General features: G+C 37.9%; 1 long non-coding RNA gene across 1 annotated transcript; it reads right to left on the bottom strand.

Moving 5' to 3' along the window:
- Window positions 1-498: 498 nt before the first annotated feature.
- On the bottom strand, window positions 499-1,711 carry LOC111835801 (uncharacterized). Its single transcript, XR_002836284.2, has 4 exons — window positions 1,639-1,711; window positions 1,111-1,230; window positions 910-1,023; window positions 499-818 (listed from the first exon to the last, which is right to left on the bottom strand). It is a non-coding gene; the product is annotated as an uncharacterized lncRNA (long non-coding RNA).
- Window positions 1,712-21,540: the final 19,829 nt, after the last annotated feature.

Below are 21,540 nucleotides of genomic sequence, written 5' to 3'. Positions count from 1 at the left end.
ACAGGCATGGCTCACGCCTCGCGGCAGCAGTGCATCATCCAGGCCATCCCAAAAACCTGCACCCACACCGGCCCTCCATGGAACAGGTTCCCCACCCCTGATCCAGAGAGTCAAAGTGGCGCCCATTTTTCACGCATGTAGTAAGCAGTTCTCAGGAAAAACTGACGGTTAAAAATCTTCTGACAGTATACTGACATCACATTACGTAACTGACACTTTTCACTATAGTTTCACTGTCTAGGCTACATATAGACATGAAAAAATACATAAATATTACTATGTTGTCAGAGCAGAAAACCCACTGTAGGCTATAATTTTATGACACTTATAAGTCAACAGAACATTAGATGAAGGTTAATAGTTTTCAGGAGTCATCTCACTCTTGAATGAGAGTAAATAAATATCATGTGACTGCTTGCTAGTTAAAACTGGTCAACTTTATGGTCTTCAATTTTCTAACTTTTCAAAATCAAACATTCCATTACTGATGGCCATTATCTTTGGTAAACTCAATGCAGAAAGACAGGGCTTGCAGCAGCAGCCTCACAGCAGCAACGTCGGCGGGGTGGACAAACACGTGGATCCACTCTGCAGCAGTTCTCTGTCCTGGGTGAGTCCCAAGCTATTGCTGTATGTCTCACTATACTCAGTTTGAATGTTGTTCATATAAACAGCCAGAATACATGTGAGAGTATGAATTATATCAAAAAGGTGTGTTAACACCTGTATGGTCTTCTACCCCACATCTCTCTAACAGAAAGCATCTGCAACAAACAGGTTGTGGTTGTGCCTGTTCTCAATCCTGGCTTCAAGTGACCCTATGAACATGTCACATATAAATATATCAAAATCAGATATATGTTTTCAGTCCAAACAATAAAATTTTAATAAACAGATCCACAAACTCACCTGGTACTTTTTCATCAGCACACCACTTCAGTCACATACATCTCTCTCTGTTTTAGGAGATATTCTGCTACTTGCAGATCTGACTTCTACCTTATTTTGGCAGTTGTAGGTTGTCTGAGAAAAATATAGTAAATATACTGCAGTAGGGTCGGACTCACAGAAGAGCACCTTAAGAAATTCTCACTGCAAAACATTTCTTACCTTGAATAAAACACGTTACCTGACCTAGAGGGGGGCAACATCTACCATCCATGTCACACCTGATGAATTCTTCTGCAGGATTACACACTGGCAAGCCTACTCCATACTCCTGATGTCCACCTGCACAGTAGGAGTGTAACGGTACACGTATTCAAACCAATATTCAAAAGATTTGCGATTCGGGTCTTTAGGTTCGGTACACGTATGTACCGAACAAATGCAGCAAATGTGGAACCTTTGTTTGTTTCTCCCGAGCAACATTTGGAAAGGGGTGGATGAAGCTGCACCACTACGAATGTGCACGTACGTCCTAATATGAAGCTGGTAGTTGTTAATATGAATACAAGTACAGCACATTTTTATGCAGCCCCATAATGGATATTTATTTTGTCATGCTTCATATTTTTTGAGACAATATTTGTGTTGCACAGTTCTAATATGAAGCTGAAAGCTACTAATGTGAATGTACAGTATGTTACTTTCGGGTAAGAAGGCGAGCAGGGAAGCAGGAGAGTACGCCAAACTTACGGGCAAATGGGGTTTTAATGAGCAAAGGACAGACAGGTAAGGACATCCACGGACCCTACAATGACGGATCTGGGGAAACTAACTGAGACACAGACTAAATACAAAAGACAAGCTAAGGGTAACGAGCAACAGGTGGGACCAATCAGGCAGAAACAGGAGGTAACGAGGTGGGCGTGGCACACATTAGGATCGGACGGAGCGGGGCGTGACAATGTAATACAGGTCAGCTACTGTTATTTTTCTAAATGTGGACCTTAATGGATATTTATTTTATTTTTATTTACTTGAGAGAATATTTGTTTTTGATTTACTTTTAAGTTAATTTTAGTTTTTTATTAGTAGGTTGCAGCAGTATTGACAGATACTTCTTTCAGTAAAGCACTGTTTTATAAAGAAAAAAATAAGCAATTTATGTTTTGCTTCTTTTACCCCTGTTGTACAGAAGACATACCAAACCATGATTTTTGTGCACGTTACACCCCTACTGCACAGTGATGTTAGAACTGGCCTGCTGACCTACAGAAGCCACCTCTTCAAAATGGCAGACAGGCTGTATAAAACCATGTAGCAGCTAAATCCGTAATATATTTGTATTTTTCAATCAGACAATCACTTACAAAGATTTTTTTCTCATTTAGACCGTTAGATAATGTCACCAGAATAGTTTCAAATAAGGTTGTTTTTCTAAACTGTATTGTCACGTACATCAGAGTATACCCAACTACAAAGCATATAAAAACAATTAACAACCATGTACAAATCCATCACAAGTATTTATCGTTAAACGTGATCAAATAAGGTGAATGTCACTCTACCTATTCATGCTGGCAGCAGCTGATGTCCTTGGTATACTGTAAAATGGACATGAGATGCAAGAATTAACGGTAGAGAATTTATTAAATATTGTTCCTAAAACATTTTTTTATTATTTCACTTGGACATACGCTGTATAACATGAGTACTAAAGTTTACCTCGGAAAAATGTAGCTGCGCTCATGGGTCATCTTTGAAAGGGAACTGAAATCTGCTCAGCTCAGCATCAGCAACGAAAGGATCAGTGAATTACCACAATCAACTAAAACTCAAAGCTGAAACACTGCAAAACGTCATCTCACTTTAGTTATGGCCTTCATCTTCACCTTCAATTTCACGTTCTGCATCCCGGTAGAGCACTGTATTGCACTGTCTAGCAGTGTCCACTCCACGGTTTGAGTTTTGCGCGTGTGCACCCCAAAGGTATGTATTATGTGAGATGGGGTGGTACATTGATGAAGCCATATTGGTGTGGGCTTTCTGCCCTCTGCTTCCTGGTTCACCATGGCCCTGAACCGAATATGGATGGATGGATGGATGGATGGATGAGCTCTAATCAAATAACTTCACCAGGGTTTCATTGCAGTCATGCTATCCGTGCTTTGGTGATACACTGTAATATTAACTGCACTTAAAATGTGTGGTTTGTGCACAGATGTTAACTTTAACAAATGATATAGTAAATGTTGACCAAATTATGTAGTGAAATAGCTTGGGACCTTGCTTTTCAAACAGTATAGGTTATGGGAAAAATCTGAGAAATGTCCTGTCAAACTTGATTTCTATAACCTAATGCACATAAAACCATGCAACTCAAAGTGCATTTTCATGAAAATGGTACAGTAAAAGTTAACCAGATTTTGCCTGGCACCTTTCAGAGGGTTTAAGATTTGTTTATGCATTACGTGAAAGAAATTCCTTGTAGTGAAATACATCCTGTACTTCGTACATATGCCTATAAATCACCCTTTTCCTATGTGTGATCACTTTGTCTCTTATTTTCCTAAACGTGATCTGATACCTGATCTGGTATGTTGTGCCTATGCATGCACTACACATTTTAAGCATGGACGATTTGACCATAGTGACCATTACAGCATCTGAACGTGTCACAGTAACGAGAATAGTTTGACCCACTACACCGTGACCTGCTGTGTGCTGTGTATAAGATACAATCTCTCAATGTTTTATGCAGGAATAACAATTAGATATTTTTCACATGTTGGTTAATTACGCAGAAATTATATATTTTCTTTCATCATTATTGTTATTATGCATTCCGATTTACTCAAATCATTTATGCAACACATTTATGCTAAATGTCAGACTGGTAAGTATGTTTTGAGGCATAGCACACCTTATTAAACATTTAGTCAAATAGGTTAAAAAAACAAAACATCTTAGTTTTATATTTGTGTATTAGTATAATGTATTACTACACTAGTAAACATATTTAATAATACAAAAAAATATTTAAAGCACGCTCAAATACTTTGACCCAAACTGAGTGTAAGGATTCCCATTTCTTCATGTGGTTCAAGATATGACTGCAAACCAAATTATTTAATTAATGCGTTTATTATCATTCAACTGAACAGCTGTTGTTATCTGTCTATATCTTTTGCTGTTATTATGTTAATCTGTTAAATTTGAGTATTACTGTCACATTCCCTGAATCCTGTACTGGATATGCAGCTGGAAGAATGACTGATTTATCTGTTAGGGCAACAAGCACACATTTCAGGAATCCCCGAGTATATGGAGCTCAAAATCTGTGCATGTACCAAGTGAAACGTAAGGATCATCATTTTGTCCACATGGTGGCAGCAAATAACCATAAATGCCAGAAAACTCATCTTCGTACTCTATGAAATGGTATTGCAGCCTGAATTAGGTTAGATTTGATAAACTTTAGGGATCCCAGTTGGATAAATCCCATTACTATCAGAATCGGCATACACTCGCCTAAAGGATTATTAGGAACACCATACTAATATGGTGTTTGACCCCCTTTCGCCTTCAGAACTGCCTTAATTCTACATGGCATTGACTCAACAAGGTGCTGAAAGCATTCTTTAGAAATGTTGGCCCATATTGATAGGATAGCATCTTGCAGTTGATGGAGATTTGTGGGATGCACATCCAGGGCACGAAGCTCCCGTTCCACCACATCCCAAATATGCTCTATTGGGTTGAGATCTGGTGACTGTGGGGGCCATTTTAGTACAGTGAACTCATTGCCATGTTCAAGAAACCAATTTGAAATGATTCGAGCTTTGTGACATGGTGCATTATCCTGCTGGAAGTAGCCATCAGAGGATGGGTACATGGTGGTCATAAAGGGATGGACATGGTCAGAAACAATGCTCAGGTAGGCCGTGGCATTTAAACGATGCCCAATTGGCACTAAGGGGCCTAAAGTGTGCCAAGAAAACATCCCCCACACCATTACACCACCACCACCAGCCTGCACAGTGGTAACAAGGCATGATGGATCCATGTTCTCATTCTGTTTACGCCAAATTCTGACTCTACCATTTGAATGTCTCAACAGAAATCGAGACTCATCAGACCAGGCAACATTTTTCCAGTCTTCAACTGTCCAATTTTGGTGAGCTCTTGCAAATTGTAGCCTCTTTTTCCTATTTGTAGTGGAGATGAGTCTTCTGCTGTTGTAGCCCATCCGCCTCAAGGTCGTGCGTGTTGTGGCTTCTCAAATGCTTTGCTGCATACCTCGGTTGTAACGAGTGGTTATTTCAGTCAAAGTTGCTCTTCTATCAGCTTGAATCAGTCGGCCCATTCTCCTCTGACCTCTAGCATCAACAAGGCATTTTCGCCCACAGGACTGCCGCATACTGGATGTTTTTCCCTTTGCACACCATTCTTTGTAAACCCTAGAAATGGTTGTGCGTGAAAATCCCAGTAACTGAGCAGATTGTGAGATACTCAGACCGGCCCGTCTGGCACCAACAACCATGCCACGCTCAAAATTGCTTAAATCACCATTCTTTCCCATTTTGACATTCAGTTTGGAGTTCAGGAGATTGTCTTGACCAGGTCCACACCCCTAAATGCATTGAAGCCATGTGATTGGTTGATTAGATAATTGCATTAATGAGAAATTGAACAGGTGTTCCTAATAATCCTTTAGGTGAGTGTATATTGTTTCACCTGGTATACATTTAAACCTGTAGCTTCTTCTTAAGATTTTTTTTAAATCCCTAACATTACATGGGGATGGGGTGGGATATGGGGATGAAATGTTCGTATGATTTTATGACCTGTATTGCATATACCATTTACATCTTATTCTGTCTTTAATTTAACATTCCATGTACCTGCTCAGGGACTATAGAAGAACAATAGTAATACTTCCTAAAACCCGGATCTTTCCTTCTCTTATGCAAGTTTAATGTTTTATTATGTACTGTCCCTGTTTAAATATATAAACAAAATTAAATGAAATGAAGTTATTATAGATACAAATTAGTATGAAGGCAGTGTGTTGTTCAGTGGGCTAAGCCTGTGTGCCTGTAATCAGCGGGTCACTGGTTCAAATCCCACCTCAGCATATCTGTGGCTCCTTCAGCAAAGTCCTTAACCCCCCCCCCCCCCTCCCTGGGTGCCACTATGGGTGGCTGCCATTTTCAGCCAGCTTACTCTGCATAGCGCAATTGGAGGGAGGCGTAAATGACAATTTACCCCGGGGTTTCAATAAAGTGTCTATTATTATTAAAGGAAAAAGAATCAATTGTCTAATGTTTATAAACTATGTGAAATCTTTATTAATACATATTACCATACAAATTGGAAGTATTCATTCCAGAATATTATTATTATTATTATTATTATTGGTGTCCTGTGATGGGTTGGCGCCACATCCTGGGTTGTTTCCTGACTTGTGTCCATAGCCTCCGGGATAGGCTCCAGGCCCCCCGCGACCCTGAACAGGATAAGCGGTTTTGGAAAATAGGTGGATGGATGGATGGATGGATGGATGGATATTATTATTGTCATCCATCCATTTTCTATCCCTGCTTGTCCTATGCAGGGAACACATGCCGGTAGCTGCAGGTGCAAGGCAGGGAATAACCCAAGAGGGGGCGCCAACCCATCACAGGACCCTCACACCACTGACGCGCCTCCACACAGTGTTGGCTCTAGCCTTTTCGGGGCATGGAGGGTAGATGTTGCTCCAAGCAGAATCTTACTTGGGGACCCCCTGACAACAGCACTATTTATATGATTTATATGCAAAGTCCCTTGTAAAGTCACTTTAGAAATACTGTAGAGATCTGCTTGACTATGTAACTAGAGGCTTATTGAAGGTGTGGTAGTGAAAACAATACTAAACATATGGCTCAGTACAATATTTATTCAGTGCAAAATGAGATGACAAATTAAAACAGAATAAGTTATATAACAAACAATTTGGAGAATAAACAATGAATGAACAAACAACTCAACATTACAGTAAATATGAAAAAAGTATGAAAAAATAAACTGCATAAACATTTCAAGATGTTAATTATCAACTACTAAGCTTTAAATAAGATATTTGTATCAAAACATTTCAATTAACATGACTAACTATCTGCATTTAGTGTTGAACTGGCATTGAATTAGAATTAGAAGAATTATAATTAGAATTATAATTAGAATTTGGTGATCAGTGGTCATTGTCAACACACGAAATGTGTCCTCCGCATTTAACCCATATATGTGACTTTCGTGACATAGCAGGGGGCAGCTAATTGCTTGAGTTTCCTAATATTAGGAAAATATAATGGTCATGCTGCTCAAACAAAAGCCGCTATGCTACAGGATGGAATCCAAGGCCACTGAAATTTACACAAGCCTGCTTTTTGTTCATCTTTCACAAAAATTAACAGGAATATTTGGTAAAGTGAAATCTAAATTTAATTTAGTGAAGCTAAATTAAACATATTAAATAATTCTATCAATAAAAATATCACTGTATACCCCAACTAACCATTTCTATTCAAAAAGTACACACGAGTCTTCAGTACCAAATATATGATGGAGCTCAAATAACACTTAAGTAGCGATTAACCAAACGTTAGAAAGAATACAAGTCTGAAAACATCTAGATTGTATACATTTTACTATGTTCAGACTAGGACTGACACTATCGATTCTATCAATAATCAAGGAATCTACTGATTAATCTGACGATTCGTCAAGTAATTGTTTATATAATGTAAGAACATAACAAATTTACAAATGAGGGGAGGCCATTCGGCTCATCAAGCTCATTTGGGGAGAACTTAACTAATAGCTCAGAGTTGTTAAAATCTCATCTAGCTCTGATTTAAAGGAACCCAGGTTTTAGCTTCCACTACACTAGCAGGAAGACTATTCCATACTCTAACTACACGCTGTGTAAAGAAGTGCTTTCTCAAATTTGTTTTAAAATGTTCTCCCGCTAATTTCCACTTATGGCCACGAGTTCTAGTATTTAAACTAATATTGAAATAGTAATTTGGCTGAAGAGCATCCAGACCCGTTAGAATCTTATATACCTGGATCATATCCCCCCTTAGTCTCCTTTGCTCAAGGCTAAACAGATTCAGTTCCGCTAACCTCTCCTCATAAGACATTCCTCTAAGACCAGGAATCATTCTCGTAGCCCTCCGTTGGTGACCAAACCTGTACACAATATTCTAGGTGGGATCTTACCAAGAAATTGTATAATTGTAACATCACCTCCCTTGACTTAAACTCCACACACCTAGAGATGTAACCCAACATCCTATTTGCTTCCCCACAATATAATTTTGCCACAATGCCTCAATTGGCGTGAGGCAGGAGCCAACCAACAATTGTATGGTGGCACTTCAATTGACACAGTGGTAGGAAAATGGATAATCCATTGAAAAGCGACGCACACACAGGGTGAACACGCAAACTCCACACACACAAAGCAGTAGAGCTGTCACTTTTTTCAAACATCATGTTTGAAGGAATTTCATCAAATGTCATCCGCAATTTGTTGGAATATATCCGAATACCAGTGACCCCCCCCCCCCCCACCCAAAAAAAAAACGCAACTCAGAGTTATCCTTTTCAGTATTTTATTAACAGTCAGAACAATGTGACATTTGTTCAGAGCCCCTAAGTGGTCAGGGTGTGAAAATATTTTTTGAAATAGTTTCACGTTCCCTCACAATACTTTTGCGATCCCTCGCAATCGTTTTGTGTTACTAATAATGACTGGACTGTGTCCGTTTAAAGTACAAAACATAAATTAATGAACTAATAAGTATAAACGTAAATGATACAGACATGTCCAGTTAAGTGTGCTTTAAGCATGAAACTATGGGGGACAATGTACACCATGTGACTTTCATATATGTGTTTTTATGTGTATATTAATAATTGCACTCTCCATTCACTGCCAGTAACTGTAAGCAAGACAGCTGGGCTACTGAACATGAAGTGCACACACAATCATTGAAATATGAATTACAATTTGCCCATTAAGATTTCTGGAAAACCAATGGGTGTTGCTTGCTTTTGTTGAAAGATACGTATTACAGCCGGAAAAGTAAATGTAAAGTTAACATCACCGCGGTGTTGTCAGGGTCAGCATCTACCCTTTGTGTCTCCTCCCCGTTTGGCCAGCAGGGGTCGCTGACCTTCCAGTCCCATCACTCCTTGAGTGTACGGTACCGAGGCTGTACCACTGCAGTTTTAGGTTCAAGGCCTGACTCACTTGTTTATTGGTTTTCTGTTCTTTCTAGAGTTTTAATTTTGTTTATCCGATTTTGTATCGGGGTTAGTTCTGCTCTGCTTGTGTTTGTGTTCCTAGTCTCTCCTAGTGTTTGCCCTCAGGATTGTGTCTATATTCCTAGTGTTAATTTTCTGGTCTGTAGTTATTTGTTAGGTATTTGTTAGAGTTCCCTAGTTTAGGTGCCTGTTAATTGTTAGTTAAGTTTCCCCACCTGTTACCTGTACTGTGTTGGTCGGTTGATTATTGAGTTATACCTGTCCCTTGTTTGGCCTTATTCCCTGTGTGTATTTAAATTCCTACCCTGCTCTGTTCTCCAGTGAATCCATGTATTATATGTTGCGCTAATGTTGCTCTGCCTGTTCTTTTGCTTCCCACCTTTGTTACTGGTAGTTATTTCTTGTTTTCCCCATTTACTGTACTTTTGGCCCCTTGTAGTCCTGTTTCTTTGTGCATTTCCCCAGTGTTCTTTGTTTATATCAATAAACCCTCATTAGCCTTTATGCCGCAAATGGATTGTCATCTCGTTTCTTGCCTGCACCATGCCCCGAGTCTGTGATAGGGTCAATTTTGGGTATACCTCCCTGGTAGGCCTATTCTCACTTAGTGATGTATGTGGGGATATGTGGATCTATACTGAAATATTCCAGAAAGCAGGTTCAAGTTTAAATAAAGTAAAGTTCATATACAGGTTTCCAGTTGTAATATCTTTCAATATATGTAAGATTTTTCAATGTTTATGTGTTCACTTCACATTCAATAGCTGAGTTGTCTTGCTTAAAAGTCACTGGCGGTGAATAGCGGTGCAATTATTAATAAATGCATATAAAAACAAATAATATTAAAGTTATAGAGTGTACATTGTCCCCTATAGTTGAATGCTTAAAGCACACTTTACAGGACATGCCTGTATAATTTAGCTTTATCCTTGCTGTCACATTGCAGCAAATGGGCAAAAGTAGCAGCATCACAAAAGTATTGCCTAAATTTCCCACTCAGACCTTTAAGGTCCTCTGTAAACATCAACAATATTACAACAAATGGTCTAACACAATTATAGGCTACAGGGACACTTTAAGTTGAATGGGTTAATTATACTTTGAATATGAATTTTTCACATCATGTTCGAATGGATGTTTGAATATCAGTTAAAAGGTTACAGCCCTACGAAACTGGGATGGGGAGGTGGAAGGTCTGTGATAATCTACTAGTTTCAAGCCATCAGTTAGTTGTGCTAAAATATTTTTACTCAGTCATATGAAACAAAACTTACCAAGCTCTGCAATTTTAATGATGGATCCTTTTCAGCATTATGTAGTGCATGTTAAAAAATCAGTCTAAAGTTTACCAGCACTGCTTTTGCATGATCTCTGCATGTGCTCTCCAAGACATTCGTAATCATTCTCATCCTTGCTGCTGGACTCATAGACCGTGTGGTGCATTTTTGAGAAATTAAACAAAAATGAGTGAAGATGAGGAAAATGTACAAGAACTGCTCACAAAAAGACAATTGTCTTCCACTGTATGGAAATATTATTCTATTCCACAAAGAAGATAGGCATATTGAACAAAAGCAAGTGATATATCAGCACTGCTTTGTGTCTTTTGGCATATTTCACGGCAACATGACATATTTGATGTTCTGCTGGTAGACAATATGTTCTACTCTGCAGTTTTGTTTTTTTCTTCCTTCGGCTAAAATTACTGTATTTCCACACAGTCAACATGACATTTCTGACACACATGCGTTTTTTAAAAACTATCACATGATCCTCGCTTATGTTTACGACATGTCACGCTAAAGTCTAGTTCATACTTTAGGCGTGTGCTTTTGTGCACTTCCGGTCTGGAGATGGTCACCGCGTGGCAGCTTATGTTCATACTGTGGATGAGGATGGTTGTGGTCGGCGCATGCGTACTGCAATGATATTCCTCCAGACCAGCATGGAGCAGTTATCGTCTCCTAGGTCTGAATGAAACTTACAGTAAAGTAGGATGACATGTGGTTTATAACCCACAAGTTTCAAGTCTTCTTAGGTTTTTAATAGTGGTGCAATAAGGACCACCTAAACTGAGACCAAGTCATTACCAAGACCAGAGTGTACTGAGACTGGGACAAAACCAAGACCAAGGCAGGGCGAGACTGAGATGAGATCAAGACCAAGGCAGGGAGATACTGAGACAAGACCAAGACCAAGGCAGGGCTAGACAGACCAAATCAAGATTAGAAACAGACTCCATAACACACAATAACATGTGGAGCATAGGCACTATGGCCTAAAACGTCACAGTATAACAGTGATTCCCAAACTTTCTCTGCAGGACCCCCTTTTCTAGATAGGAACATTATTGAGCCCCCCCCATTCAAACTACACAAGGTCAGATTCAAACTTTATTTGAAATACAACTCCCTTTTGTAATTGAGCAAAACAAATGCAATTACAAAATACAAATGGTGCAATTTCACCACTGTGGGAGAAAAAAGAGCAATCAATTAAAAATAAAAGTCCAGCATAAGTTTGAAATTATGCAAATGCAGATTTAACATTCCTGTTAATATTCATTGGCGTACACAAATTAAAGTTTGTCTTACGATTACCGCATTTTGTTTTTAATGATAACCGCAGGTTTCAGCCTATACTATAGCACAAAACAACACTAAATCATACCCATTAATTGATAGTCTCCCTGCACTTCATGTAAAAAAATTTAAACCTCGTTTTTCATGATGTGGTTAGATTTTCTTTGTCCAAAACGTCGTCACGCTTCACCATGTCACATGGTACAAAACCTTGCAAGAGCAAGACGACTTAAGACAGATAGTACAGCACCTCTCAGCCGGCTGAACAAACTGGAACAGCCTCCGTGACGACACAACTTTGCCCTTATTGGCTAAAGAACGTGATGTTTGTATGACGTTCGTATCCCAGGAAGTTCCAATTCGTTATCTGCTATTTCTTCCGAATATCACGTAAAGCAGTGAGAACTGGTTTTCAGTTAATTTATCTGGTAAAATAAAGTTTAAATAAATTGCATAAATGCTCTAATAGTACACGTAAGTTAGTGGTTTATTTATTGTTAGTTACAGTAATGTTGCGCTGCTTTATTTGTTTAATCGTCCAGTCTGTGAAGTTATGCCATTGGTGCGCGCCCCCCAGTTTGGGAACCACTGCTGTATAATTTGAACCATGGATGTTTTTTCGTAGAATTTCCATGTAAATTCTTCTGTACAAATGTAACATTTTTATTTTCAAATAACACACACCTTATTGGTTACATTTGAACTTTGAAGCAAGATGCTTTGCACCCAAACACAGTACTGTGTTAACCCTTTTGTCCGATCGTCCGCTCCTCCCGTGTGCCACGCCCCCTCATCCACCCTGTGTGGATTCCCCGTGTTTACCAGCGGTTTCTTATTGTTGTCATTAGTCCAGTGTATTTAAGTCTGCATTAGGTGTGTTTTCCCCAGTCCAGTCATTGATGTAATTTTATGTAGAGTGGTGTGGTTTTCCCTATTAAACCCCGTATTATCTCGATCCCTCGACTCTTGTTCATGCTTCCCCGGTCTGTGCCCGAGAGTACATGACACCTTTGAACCCTATTTATTTTTTTTAACGTTTTTTTATCCTTTTGATTTTGGGCTTCTTACATTGTATGTACATGTGTTCGCCGCATGTACTTCATGGTTTTGTTTTGAGGACATTCTGAGCTACTCAGTCATGTCATAATTTTATGTGTAAATGCTGACACAGTCTTCATATCATACTTCTTACAAGAAAAAACTACTTGTGCATATTGAAATTTCTCAATTTTTAGTCTCATCTAATATAAAAATTTGTAGGCAAATCTTATCAATTTTGATTTTAAGGTCTCTGTGATGTGGAAATGCAGGGCTTTCATTAGGGACCTTTCTATGGCTTAGTTTTGTGAAGGGATACATGGTTAGTGCCAGGCAGAAATGAATATCATTGATTTTGCATCCATTTGGTAACTTGTTAAAGTTATCTGATACACAGCAATACGTCATTATTTATTTTGAGACTAATGCTGAATGTTTGTCATTTTCCACTTATATACACTACAAGTGGCAAAGTGAAAATTGAAAATGAAACTTTTATTCAGCATTTTAGTCTCAAACAAACCAACATGTTAGTCTCAAACAAACCAACATTCATAATGCATAATACACATCGCTATAATGTGTTCTGCCTTTTTATGAAGTTAAAGCTGTGTTTATAATACTTTATGGATGTATTATAAAGCATTATGGAGGTACGTATAATGCAATATAATGAATGCTTTAAGTAAAGGGTTACCAATATTTTTTTCCCAGAAAAGTAGTGTGTCTATCATTGCGGAAGGAATATGCGCTTTGTTTTTCGTCTAATGTTAATAATATCGAGATTTTATGGACATTAGGGGTGCTTTTTCGTGGAAAATGTTTAAAATATATGCCTCATTATGCACGTACAGGATTACAGAATATTTTAGCGCACAGCGCTGCAACTTGGACGACCGGATCGAGTAAGTTCTCTCAATTGCAAATATTTATTGTGCGTTATAGGCTACCTATCCAAAGTTACAAGCCTGAGATTAATAGGTGCGAAATCAACTTATTTTGCGTTTGTCGGATTCTCAGGGTTAAGAAACAGATGAATATTAAGCCGTTGTCATAAATATTGAGGCGTTTTGATGAGTGGTCTTGACTGGTCTCGAAATAAAACTTCCAGTCCTCTTTCTCCGAGACCGAGACAAGACCGAACCAAAATAAAGCCGATTCCGAGAGGACACCAGACCGGTCTCCAGTACTACACCGCTAGTTCTTAAAACAAAAAGAACATCTTTTTTTTATTTTTTTTTTTAATTACTTTACTGATGTCGGCTTTGTCTCACAAACAATTTGGACAGTAAATATGTTTAATATTTACCTCTGCCTGATCACGGTTCCCACTGAAAGTATGACTATTCGATTATTGTGATCAAATATGACCTTTGGGTAGAAATAAATACTAATCAAGACATAGGTTGAATATACGGAACCCCTAAGAGGTCAGGGTGAGAAAATATGTTTTGAAATAGTTTTGGGTTCTTTTACCATATTTTTGCGATCTCAGTACACTTGTGCACTTGCTATTTGCTGCATCACGATGGCAAGGATAAACCTTAATAATGTTTGTGAGTGCACTTCGCGTTCAACAGCCCAGCTGTCTTGTTTACAGTTACTGGTGGTGAATTGACACAGTGGCATTATTAATAGGCCTAATATTTATAAAACACCTATCATGTATGGTGTGCATTGTCCCCCATATCTTAAAGCAAACTTAACCAGACCAGTCTGTATCGTTTAGATTTATACTTATTAGTCGATTAATCCTGTGTTTTGTACATTAAACGAACACAGTACAATTATTACTAGTAATGGAAAACTATTGCAAGGAATAGCAAAAGTATTGCGACGGAACGTAAAACTATTTTTTTAAAATATTTTCTCGCCCAGACCTCTTAGGAGCTCCGTAGTAATATATCATTAATCTGTAACAAATAAAGATGAGAAGAGGTTTCCAGAGATATTGATATTAATTGTTTTGAGCCGAACAAATCGAATTGACAAAGTTAACATACATGCAACTTACTGGAAATACCTCATTATCTTGCACATGCGCAGTCGACGTGCAAGGTTTCCGCCAGGCAAAAATCTGTGCTACACGCGCACCTACCGCAGCCGTCCGCAGCCAGTCCCTGATGACGATATTTATCTCACGTCCTCATGTCCTCAACTGAAAGCACTTAAGGGAAAATTACTATGAATTGGCCTTATGTGCTACAAGCCTTTTCATGATTTTTCAGGCCAAATCGATCTCAGATTTGTTTCTCACCCCTCACCTGCTAATATGTGATCCAGCATTTTTTGGCGGTATTGGCCAGATACTAATAGTGGGTATTGGATCGGTGCCATCTCTACCTGCCTCAGCTTCCCATGTAGCCTGCCCCAGATCCTCTACAGGCCCTCTGCTTTTCTACTCTAAAATGATTAAATTCTGGCTTTTTGGGAAGCACACTCCTGTACAATGTCTTCATAGGAGATCTGGCTCCCAACATCATTTTTAATACTGATAACATCCAATCCACTTAGTCAGTCCTCTGAAATTGTGGACCTTAACTATGTTTTAATTACCTTGAGCTTGAAAGAACTCTGTTCATCTGATGCCACAGTCATAGGGAGAGTACAGAAAATGTGTAAGTTACCCCCAGTATCAGATAAAGGTCACACAGGTCATTTTGGGAAGCGATCTAATGAGCTCATCTCTGGGTGAGGGAGTTCTGGAAGGCTATGGATTTTAATTACAATTCCACGTCTGAATCTTCTGCACAAGTTAGCATTTTCCTCAGAAGCTGCACCACCCTTCAGTTTTGTAGCATCAAACAGAGTATATTTGAACAGAATTCAGAATTTCTCTCTTATATCTCCAGGGGGCTGAAATCTGTGCTCCATAGACTGGATTGCACAGTCTCCAAGAGTGTTGAAATAGGTTGTTAAATAATGTGTATAAATGACAGTGTCTCTGCACCAGCTGTCCTATTTTTCTATCTGAAACACTGTATCATCTTTATTATTTCATTACATTTTCCTAAAATGTTCAGCTTGTGCTATTTCACAGTTTCATTTATTTGTTCATTGTCGGCTAACACGATACAAATCTTGATGGCTGTCTACCCAGCTGCTCCTTGCTAGCACAAATTTAAAAGTTCATATAAACTATCATGAAACACAACACATACAGTAAAACCACGTTTCTCCAGTTCTTTCTTCTCTTCATACGTTTTCCCTTTCCTCCTCTCTGCTCCAGAAACATGAGCACTATGATGCGTTCCCATCTCATAAATGGGAAGTGTAAACTGCGTAAAATTGCGTCATTTTCAAACTTCGCGCGGTCAAGCTGCAAAATTGAGGAAGAACCGCAAAGGGGTCCCCCTGCTGGTTTGTGGGCCCGAAACAGCCGGTTATGTTGCTTATGCACATGGCCTGGGGCCGTGTGATATAGCTCACAGTATTCCTTACCGAATAATTGTGGAATTCACTGTACCCCGGTTTAAATAGACTTAAATAAATCTAAGTTGATTTAGCTCAGACTACCTTAAATCCGGCTCAGCAAAAATTTTGCTTCGTGATACAGGCCCAGGGCATCCATCACACCTATTATAGCCTAATTGTTGTTGTTCTTTCTCAAAAATTGTTTTATGTCTTAAATAGTAACTTGTGATTTTATTGTCCAAGAGCAGCAGTGTTAATGAATAAACGGCAAACTATGTCTTCTTAAATGGTTAAATAGCCTAATTGCGTAAAATGGAACGTCTGGAAATTATCTCAAAGTAACTTGATAGAAAAGAATTTTTGCTTCAGTAACTGTCATGTAACAAAACCTTTTTTTCTTTTTGACAGTGCTATATTTTCATCCGTGTGGTACATTTTGAAAGCATGCGTAGACAAACGACTTACAAATATAGAAATTTAGATTTTCAATTAAAAGTAGAATTAACTTCATGTGCTTCTCTAATACCGCACCTTCTTTAGGTTCACTGCTGATAATTTCTAAGATGTGGTTGAGTAATAAGAAACTCTGTGGTGAGGCATTAACTGACACTTATTCGGTTCATGAGACAGGTCTTCTAACCATTGATTCAAAGCACTGGTCCTCAAGCGATAAAACCTAAACCAAGAACTATATATTGCAATCTAAATTGTTTTCTGTGTTGACAAGTCCTGTTGACATTTGAATGTCTTCGTTATAATTATGTATGCTGCTTGTGAATTATTTTACTTAATGTCACGACGTGTCTTTTATCTTAAACGTAAAATATAAGTAAAATTCAATGTGTGAGTAAAAAAAACAAAAACGTAGGTGTGGAATCCACGTTTTCTCATTTTAAAGTGAAAAAATCTTAATGCGCTGTCTCCAGGCTTTTTCCCTTCATTTTTACGTAACCAAAAAAACTACGGAAGCCGAGAACGGCCGTGCTTGAAATTAAGGCCGTTATCTCGAGATCGGGAGTTAATTATTTTCTTATCACGAAAAACAACAAGTCGTTTCCACTTATTACTTATTAATTATATTAAATTAAAATCATGATTATTTCATGATTTTATTATACATTAATATACATTTTTATATAATACATGAGGCCCATACTATACTATATCATTATATTACTTATAAATTAAGTGGTTATCATGAGCAAACGAGCTTTGTTATATCGAGATAACGAAATAATTCACTCGTGATCTCGAGATGACGACATTAAAAAAATGCAAGAATGCATTTCAGCAAAATAAATTAATTAAACAAATAAATAAACAAAAAGCGATACAAAAAAATCTGATATTTTTGTCTTAATTGCTTAATAATGATTTGAACGTATTTGAAAGTATAAGTTTTATAATTAATTCCCCTGGATTGGTGAAGCTTTTATGTATTTGCTTCCACTGGAATAATCTACTTGATCCTCCATATCTGTATTCCTAAAATCAAATATTTTTGTTTAGGAATTTAGACGACAATACTGTCGGCCTGCATGAATTCCTTAATCTCTTAAATATATTATTCTTATATATTAAAGGTCAATGGGCACTGATATAGACGTAATGTATTAAAAAATAATTGACAAATGCCACCAGTTAAATTATCTTCCACTTAGCATTCATTATTCTCATTTAATTTGAACAACGACAATACCAACACGTTTACGTTTAAGAACAAGGAACAAGGAAGGCGTATAATACTGCATCTTAAAATTCTGTAGTGTATGGTTCAGTGCTGTGTAGAAGTAGGTTCATTTCTGTATTTCAATCAATACGCAATATTTGATTATATTCACAGTATATGGTTATTTACACGTGGTTTTGATTTGAGGGCCAGTTTCAGCAGAATTTACTCATTAACTGATAAATGAATACAGAATTGTTAAACTGGAAGACGGACGCAGTCGTAATACACAGCACATTTAGAGCGCCGCAATCCAGTATTTTAAACAGTAAAGGGGAATTGTCAAGACACGAATTCCTTATTGATCTCGTTTTTAAATCACTCTTAAAACAAAAATCATTGTCATTTGGGGTAATCGGTTAAGTCTTACACCTTCTAATTTGTTCTTATCGTTCCGAATCTCATTCTTTGCGTTTTAATTCCGTTGACGTGATGAACGCCACACTGCGTGTTATTTGTTGTAAGTTTTCCGAACAAAACATGTGAGATTAACTTAGACCCAGTATAAAGTAGCCTATCATTAGGCTGGAAAAGTAAATCAAACGGCGTTATGATATTCGTGTACGTGCACTGCATGCTAAAGACATCTTCGGTATTAAAACAAAATGTGCATGACCCACCAGTTTTGTGATTATTTTCCCTGTATTTATTTCTCGGGAATGCATTAAAGAAGATGTTGTTCAGTCTAATATCCATCCATCCATTTTCTGAAACCGCTTAATCCCAACTATTTGACTCGAAAATAAATTTACCTGCTGTAAAAAAAATTGGCCATAATCAATTCATACTGTACTCCTTCGACTTTCCTGTAAATTTGCCCTTATTTTTTGCATCTTGGTTTTATCATACATTTTTATATTTCATTACATACGAATTACAATATTTCGTGCAAGATAAATGAACACGCAGACATGTGCTTATTGAATAATAATAATTATATATAACATTGCCGTTCTAAAAATTGTAGATGTACAACTCGGGGTAGGTTTTTGTGCGACTAATAGAGTAAATAAAGCCATTTCGAAATAACTTAAACTGCAAAGGCTTTCTGTAAAGAATGCCATGAAAGGAAATCATTAGGTGGGTTAAATCCGTGCATTTGTACCCTTTTGACATCAAAACACCCAATCAACATGTTGTCCGACTTCATTATTTTAGTCAGTAATTATTTTCTAATGCACTCTGTATAAACGACAGTTAGGTATTAACTTTAAATGCAACATTAGCAGGCTAGTTGCAACTTTAAGGAGCAAATCACATTAAACAACCTAGGTTTAAGTTTCAGTTCTGTGCAGTTCTGCTTATTATTAAGCTTCAATACGTAATGACAAGTTTCGGTCATATCGCTATTCTAAGGTTTTATGTGATTTTCTTCTGATAAACTTCCAGGAAACTTAGAATGCACTGAGTGGGTCACTAGACTTGCAACAGCTGCAGTAACACTGTGCAGGAGAGATGTTATCTCCCTTTTTCAGTAAACCCACCGGTCGAAATTGTTCAGCTAATATAGATGGCCGGCTGATGGAGTTAATAATTATCTGGAAAGGCTTTTATGGCTTTCTTATTATACCCGATAGGGCTCAGTTAACTCAACCTTGTCAGAACTGATCACTGCAGTTAAGAGGGAACGATTTTGCCTTCAAATAACACCCAGAAATTCACCAATCTCATTTTCGCCATATATACACACAAAAGCGCTAAAATCCATGATGACCATTCACAGACTTTGGAATTCCGATTAGAATAACTTTTCCTGAGTTAGCCTATAATAAATGCTCAAAGCTTTCCTTCGTAAGCCTGTTTTGTAAAGTTAACGTAGTAAGAAGACCAGTAAGGGCATCACTTCTATAGACATGAAATAGTCTCTAATTCGTCGTTGCTCAGCGAATGAAACCATCAACGTTTTAAACACACTGAAATTTGAACTTTGAAGTTAATACAAAATCTAGAAGATTAATTTTACACAGAAAGTTTTCCATTTTGCCGAGTTAACGTTTATCTTTTAAGGAGCTCGTATTATAAGAAATTATTAAATAACATGATATTTGCTGACATTTCATGTCATGTTGTGTTCAGATTAACATCAAAGGCAATATACTGTTATAATTGATAATACACCAACTCGGACATTAATCAAGGTTGTGCCTTTACAAACGTTGCTGTCATCTTCGTAAGATTGTACCAATAGCCTACTGTGCTTGTGATTATTATTATTATCGTTATTTTCATTATCATTATTATTATTATTGTTGTTGCTGCTGCTGCTGCTGCTTCTGTTGCTGTTGTGAACGAAATTTCGCACAAACGGTAACGGAGACAATCTTAAACGACCCCAATTCGCTTGCCGGAGTTTGGAGAGTGTGATAGAAACCCTGGGATGGATTTTTTAAGGAACCAGCGGCTGGGGGATGAGCTACATTATTTATTTCCGGAATTTCCGATTTGCTTGCAGACAAATATGGTATTTATATATAGCATCATTTCTCAATAATTGTTAGGATTGATGTGGCGATCCCTAAGGTTAGCCTACAGGGAACATTATGCGTGAGGCGCTAAGCCATCATTCACAGCGCGTTATTCTCTCTCTCTCTCTCTCTCTCTCTCTCTCTCTCTCACACACACACACACACACACACACACACACACACACACACACACACACAGACAAAGGCTCACGTTTAGATTCACTGGTTCATCGATGGCTGGTCGCGTCACACCTCCAATTTCCAGCCTCTCCTGTGTGCGTTATTTCCTCGCTTTTCTTCCCGCTGTCCTAAACATTGTAGCCAGGTGAACTGGCGTCTCTAAACAGCCAAAAGTGTGTGATTGTGTGTTTGCCCTGTATTTAACGGGGACAGGCTCCAGATTTACCATGATCCTTTTCTAGGCATTATAAGCTAATATTTGTTTATGCCTTTCGTGTCAGAAACGGACAACTTAAATCAAATAAACGTTTAACTCTTCATCTAATAAAGGTCAAGAAATATAAAAGGTTTATGGTTAACAGAATTATAGTAGGCCAAAATGGCTGATGGAATCTAAATAGCAGGACATAGAGTGTACTATTTTTGGGAATCTATTTTGATATACATTTAATCCAGGTGTGCCTCTTTATAGATGGCACGAAGATTCATTTCTTACTTAAGTTAGTCATGTTTTTAGATGAATTACTTATGGGCATTTTTATGTTGTGTTATATCCATGGATAAGAAATGACAGATATAATTAAGCAATAATAGTGTAAGCGTGACGGCTGTGCAAGCATGAAACTATTCTGTATGTCTTGTACAAATGTTTTTTTTTATTATTTGATCGAAATTTCTGAAAACCACAGCAACATAAAAATGCAAAGAAATAATAATCTTAATCTAATAAAACTAATATAATCTACCGCCTTTATTCCCTTATTCAGACATCTGTTGTTGACCCCTACAGAGACTCCGATCCTCGTTACATGATCCGTTCTCCGGCTACTCATTCCAACAGGCAGACAGACGCGGCTGTCCAATCAGCAGTCATCCGCCTCTCACGAGTCGTCGCTCCTGTCAATCGCCAGTAAACCCCAAAACTATTTCA

The sequence above is a fragment of the Paramormyrops kingsleyae genome, chromosome 25 (genome assembly GCF_048594095.1).
Source record: "Paramormyrops kingsleyae isolate MSU_618 chromosome 25, PKINGS_0.4, whole genome shotgun sequence".
In the NCBI taxonomy this organism is placed as follows: domain Eukaryota; kingdom Metazoa; phylum Chordata; class Actinopteri; order Osteoglossiformes; family Mormyridae; genus Paramormyrops; species Paramormyrops kingsleyae.
Note: the sequence above shows the minus strand (reverse complement) of the source record. Positions and strands in the feature narration are given on the sequence as shown.